A 6,595-nucleotide genomic window follows, 5' to 3' on the forward strand; every position below is an offset into this window, starting at 1 on the left:
ATGACAAGAGATTTTCTGCCAGTCCAGGCCTATTTTCCCTTTAAATTGCACTTTGCTGTAAAGAGTGATGTAAAATTCTCGGCAATACTTCAGATTGAGAAGGCCTGTGCCATGCAAAAATCCAGCCAGAACTCATCTAGGGATTTACAGAGTTCTAGCAGATTTGTCCTAGATGAATAGTGAAGTAAGATGACAAGGTTAATTTGATCCAGTTTTGCCCAGACCAAATGTGAATCAGATTCAAACATAATATAGTTTAAAAAAAATTATTTCCTTTCTAATTTGAGCCTTCAAGTCACATTTTGTTTCTTAATTCCAAGCTTTTCTCTAAAAACTACAGGGGCTGAAGCACTAAAAAGGAACCTGAAATTCTCACAAAAGTCGCAAGACTCCAGAAGATTGGGTTTACAAAACATACCAGCTTTTGCGAGGTTCATTAATCAAAAAAAGGTGACACCATCAAACAGGGAATGCAGAGGAGGTCCAAAGTCTGTTGACAAGGGAAAAAGTTGTGGTCACTGTTTCACTGTACTCATTGTGCAGCAGAATCAGAGATAGCAATCATTTCAAATGAGCTTTTCTTGAACATTGCTGAAAAGGAGCATCAGCTTGTGTGCATCAAGATGTACAGGAAAATAAAATGCCTGTGAGAGATGGCACTCAGCAAGTCAAGCAGGAGGCGGCAGAAGGGATTTGCCCCTTATAAACTAAAGTAGAGATATATAGCATATGTTTTTATGAACTCAAGCTCACTTCATCAGATGCTGTGAACCAAAATGCATAGAGCACTGTATAAATTGGAGAAAGTTATTTGCATATAACAGGTGTGGGGGGAAGGTGGGGAGGAAGCGCTGGGAGAGAGAAATAAGCAAGCAATAAAACCCATGGCCAAACCATTCATCCTAGAAGTTGAAGACTATCCAAATAATGCAATAAGGTCCAGGATGAGGGAGGACTTGAGAGAGCAAAGCTTTGTTAAAGGCACTTCTCAACCTTCTTTTCTGGTCAGTAAGTGTTCCGTTTAATTCTTCTTTTTATTTTAGGCTCCATGGACTGTGAGTGAAAAGTACTTTTAAGATAGAGCCTACCCTCATTCAGAGGGGAGAGTCAGTTCTGTGCACACTTGACAACCAGCATTGCTGCTGTAATGCAACTAAAAACAGCTGTTTTTTGCACCATCTTCCAGTAAGATTACCAAGAAACAAACACATTATTTAAAATCTTTATTGAGAGCTGCCTTTCCATACAACACATTTCCTTTTCTTGGCTAACAGTCTGATCTTTATTTTGAAATGCCAGTCCAAATGCATTACTCAGCACTAGATGCTTGACAGCTGCCAGACATCTCTCTCTCTACACTTACACACACAACGCCCTCAGACAGTATATGACCCAACTTGAGCAAAACATTTAACACATGCTTATCTTCACTGAGCTTTAAGCATTTAAAGTCAGTGGGTGCATGAAATTAATGTGGCGCAATAAACTCTGGCGCAGTTTACACCAGAGTAAACTGCTCCCAGGCACAGCATCTACATGTGTGCCCAGGACAACAGCTATTTGAGCTGGGACGACGCAGGCCTAGACTGGCAGAGGGCATGAGGGGTCACCCATGCTTTGAGTGGTAGCATCAGGGAGCAGAGTAGCTAGCTGGGGGCCAAGGACTCTGACCCTGCGGAGCTGTGTGGCTAGGCAGCTTGCAGGAATCTGACCACTCGCTGATCATCATTTACACATGCATTTCAGCACACTCCACTATAAGATAGGACTGTTGGGGACCATACTATCTTAGGGAGAATTTAGTTAGTTTACTGCACCCTAATACCAGCACATGTATAGACGGTGATGCTTTATTGTGAAGCTAATTAGTCAGCTCTGCTGACTAATTAAAGTAAAGCAAAGTAAAGTAAAGTAAAGTGTATGTGTAGATGCACCCAGTGTGTCACACACTTACTTGCATTACCAAGTAGGAATGGATATGCTTAAGCATTTAAATGGATTAAGCCTAATTATATTAAAGTTCACGTATAGAGCGTAAGCACGTATGCATATAACCATTTTTCAAATACTGATGAGTTATGCAATGAGATGGCTGACTGTATAATTGTATCTATAGAGTTACTCATGATCTCATTAATAGCTTTGTTACTTTGTATTTTTCGACATCGCTTTTCATTTTGGAATTAAATTCTAAGCTTAGATCCATAGCAGCACATATAGGTAAATGCACTGCTTGAAATATGCACTGCTGTGCACAATTTATTTTATATGCTAGAGCAAAAGTACATGGCTGCAGACAATTTATTTTATGTGCCATAGCAGCTTGAGATCTGCCCACAGCATCTGAGTCACTCCAGCAGCAGCAAGGTAGAAATACTGAAAAGAGTGACAGCATATTATGCCTCATCAGCAGCTGAGAACACTGTTAATTGCTGAAGAAGGCGAAAGGGTGGAGGGGGGGCAAAAAATCTGGGAAATCCAGACAAGGTGATGGAAACAAGCAGGTGAAGGTTTGATAGTAAGTATATTTGAGAAAGATGCTTTCCTTTTTCTCTTTCCAACGTTGTGGAATTGATTTAATACATGTGAAAGCTGTAGGCTTATTGTTTTTTATTTATAAATTGGCACAGGTGTGACTGGTTCTTTACAATATAAAATAATTCAATTTATACAGCTAATACAATGAGGAATGCTATAAAACCAGAATAGGTGCAGGGAGAGTATTAGAATGACAAAACAATGGGAGAACAGAGAAAAGTTCATGTGAGGGCATTCTTAATACGGTCTGATCCTTGGCTTGTTATCACATTAAAAAAGTTCTATTCTATATAAATATTATACAGCTTGTTAGATAGCCTTTTTGGGTCAGTGGCACCAGGGAATGCCCAAGAAGGGATTAGTGACAAGATGCTAGAAAGACAGAAGGATGAGAACATTAGAAGAAAAATAGAACAGAACCTGATAAAAGTTTTATAACACAAGGCCCATTTCCTGAGTGGAGGCCAGTCTTTTAGATCAATATATTCCACTTGGGCTATGAAGCTCAGGCACTAGTTGAAAGTAGATGTTTGAGGAGTTTGGAAGGAAGGCTTCTGTATTTTTTTCCATAAGCACAATCAGTTGCAGCAGGGTTCTTAGAGGGGATAAGATTATGTTCACACGTTAGAATGTAGGTATTTGCATGTTCAGCTTGCCTGAATGAGGCAGGTAATTTTCATGTGTTATTATTTAAATTTAAGGGGGGAGGGGGTGGGACTGGGAGGTTCAACATAGCAGGCATAAATAGGTAGAGAATGGGACTGAAAGCCTGTATCTGGAACAATGTTACTCAGCCAGCAATGTTTCCTTGAAGTCTAGTCCAACAACAAGGTACAATACATTATACTAACTATGATTACCTTTCTGCCGAAAATGCTGTTTGCTGTACTGCTATATATAAAATTTTTATTAAAAGGAAATGTGTTCAGCAGAGATAGGCTAATGGAATCAAACTAATTAGTCTTCTGTAAAGTTAACTGTTGTACCACTGCTTGTTCCCTTTAGTTTTTTGTACAATGAGCATATGGTTTGAAATAGGGTAAAGGATAAATGTATTGTACTGTAACTATAAATTCCTCTTATAGAGTATAACTCACTGTAGCAGTCCTTTGAAGTTAATGAACCTTCTCAGTTTGTTACAGATAAAAATGCTTTTTCCCCTCCTCATAATATGATATGAAGTGTCAGTTATGCAAACAGCTACTGAATTCTAGTTCCAATGCACTTTTATGGCAGATATGCATTAGAGATGCCTTGCTCTGCTTTGTAGCAGAGTTTGCTTGAAGTTTGAGATGTATGCAGATAAAGAGTGAACTTTGACTCTTCAAAAACTTCCCTCAACTCATTTTAATTAGCTCTCTAGATTTCCTTTAATGAAGACTTAAGTACTTTCTCTTTTCATCAAACGCAGCATGACTTGTTCTTATTTGCAGCATTGTGGAATTGTAATGACTTATTAATTAAAATTCACCATCATGGTGAGTGTTGTTGTTTGTATCTCAAAATTAGTTTGGACTTTCAATAAGCCTTTCTTCTAGTTTCCTACAGTAGCAGAATGGTTTTTGAATGGGACATACAAGTAAATAAGGACCGGGTTAAAGCAGACAGTTGAATATTTCCAGTAAAAGCTATTTTCTGTGATGGGAAAGAATTGAAACTCATTGCGTAAAGGATCAGTTGTTAGAACTACCTGTTCTGGTTTGGTTTGGTTTTACTTCATTTTAATGAATGGCGCTACAGCGGTTTGTTTGTTTGTTTGTCTTTGGGTTTTTTTGGATGAACACAGAGCAAGCAGTGAAGAAAATTATATACACAATACAAATCTCAAGCAATAATGATAAAACAAGTACAAAATGACTGTAACTGAAGCAGATGCTTTATGAGGTGAACCATTCTCTAAATTTAGTATGCACAGGCAATATAGAGAAAATAGGAATACATTAAAAAAGATGAAATTATAGACTAGACATACACCAAAGTTTTAATGAGACTGTAAAATATTATGATAAGCCTTTATTTAAAATATACTTGGCCTTTGTCACTGCAGTATAAAAAAATGTTAAAAAGTCATTGAAATGTAGAGCAATGTAATTAGAAGTCAAACTAGGATGGGATTATCAAGCAATGTCCAAGGCACTGAAAAAAATCATTACAATAGGCCCAAGCCCACAATCCTTAGCCCGGACCCAACTGTCCAATAATTTTATATTAATAATTCTTAATCAAATGCAAGTTCCTTTGACTTCAGTAAGTCAGTGCATTTAAGAAATGACTGTTCATATGAGCATGGATTACAGATCAAACCTCAGTCCTTATTTAAGCTAAAGTTTCAGTGAAGTCATTGGCAGACAAGGTTCTTTGGGTGAATCTGAATATTGTCTAGACCAACATGGTTACAACCTACACCCCAGTGAAGTCATTGGGAATTTCATATCAGTAAACATGGAGTGCAGTTTTCAAGCATGTCAAATCACCCTGTATGGCTGGTTTATAAGGAGAATAATAGTTTACTGTTACTACTGCCTAATAGAGCTACCCTTTTATCTCAGGGTGGTGTTACCAGTTACCTTTGAACCATTACAAAGGCACTAAAGATGGAAGCAGCCACACATTAGAGGTAGTTGGACTGTGCTAAGTGCCCTCTAAGCATCTTAAAGTTATGCCATTTCTTGTGGGGGTTATCTTTGAGCTGCTCTATCCAGCTCAAGCTAGGGTATTGTTAGTCTGCTCTTGGGAGATAAAGTGACCAATTTGCAGTCATCCAGCATCCCAGGATGCACGGCTCCCAGCCCCTTGACCCCTATTCTGTAGACAAGCTTTCTACTTTCCCAAGCTCAACTGCTCAGAGGGTGCTACTGGCTTCAAACCAACAAACCCACCCACCCCCAATAAGTATGACCCCAGCCCAAATAGCACAATACTCCTGGCTCCAAGGAGACCCGATTTGGGCGCTTGAGCTAGGGGTGAGTTGCATGGGCCTCCTCTTAGATGGTAAAGCCTTTGTCCCTATCTGGGTAGTTCTCCCCTAGCCAGGAGAATATGGGAGGGAAAAGGCATGGCTTCCCTGCCCAGCCTCACATGTTCCTAGGGGAGGAGGGGGAAAAAGGCTGTCTAGTGCCGAGTATAGTAAAAGCATAGAGCCGAGGTAGGCATGCTTCCCTGGGGTCCATGTTGTTGCTGTGATTAACCCCCAGGAGCTTTGCACTACAAGTGGATCTCCTGGGTGGTGAGAACATGGAGCTTGGGTAGGCATGCTCCATGTTCTTGCAACACTTAACTTCCAGGGAATGGGCCAGAAAGGGCTCAAGGTAAACTGAGCTTAATTGCAGTTTTTCCATGCCTTGCACCCAGCTTAATAGTGCAGCCAGCCTAGAGCATGGCTTAATGGGGGCTGGGACAGGGTCAGAATCTAAAGTCTGGTTCAGCAAGGCTCTTGCCACTGGAGCCAGCTGTCCAAGCTCAGTTTGGCAGTTGCTAGCCCCCTACCCCCACACCCCCCCCCCAGGCTGAATCAGACCATGGGGGACTCAAGGGCAGTCCTCTCCCACCACCTGCAATTCATTAACACAAGATATAGTCTTTATTTTCTTTCTTTTATTTCACTTCAAATAAAAATTCTTAAAATAACCTTTACAGTAATACAGTCTACATAACTTAAAGGATTTTAAGGTGACCAAGCAGGTCTCCTGAAAGAAGCCACAAGTTGCGTGTTTCTCCACCTCCCAGCTCTGTGCCACTGTATGCTGCAATGCCTTCTACCCCTGCCACCCTGAACAGTCAGAGCACAGGCATCTTGGCTACAGACAGACATTACACATAAACTGGTTTAAGTGATCAGAAACTAGTTTAAACCTGTAACAGAACAGATGTTCAGTGCACATAAACAAGTTTGAAAATGGCTGAAACTGGTTTGAGATAAACCTGGTTGAATTTAGTATCAGACTTAACTGATTTGGGTCAAACCAGTTTATGCAATATCTGTACCAGACTCTTTGCTGATTTAAGTTAAACCAGACTCCCCCACCATCCCAGCATGCTCTCTGGGCTGGGTGGGGCT

General features: G+C 40.2%; 1 protein-coding gene and 1 long non-coding RNA gene across 2 annotated transcripts in view; one reads left to right on the forward strand and one right to left on the reverse strand.

Annotated features, from left to right (window-relative positions):
- B3GALT1 (beta-1,3-galactosyltransferase 1) overlaps positions 1-6,595 on the forward strand; it is a 288,164-nt gene that overhangs the window by 129,716 nt on the left and 151,853 nt on the right. The gene's annotated exons all lie outside the window — the stretch shown is intronic.
- Positions 1-6,595, reverse strand: part of LOC109301526 — a 130,129-nt gene that overhangs the window by 70,144 nt on the left and 53,390 nt on the right. The window lies entirely within an intron of this gene.

This window comes from Gavialis gangeticus, unplaced genomic scaffold (genome assembly GCF_001723915.1).
Source record: "Gavialis gangeticus isolate Ggan-Ray unplaced genomic scaffold, GavGan_comp1, whole genome shotgun sequence".
Classification (NCBI taxonomy): domain Eukaryota; kingdom Metazoa; phylum Chordata; order Crocodylia; family Gavialidae; genus Gavialis; species Gavialis gangeticus.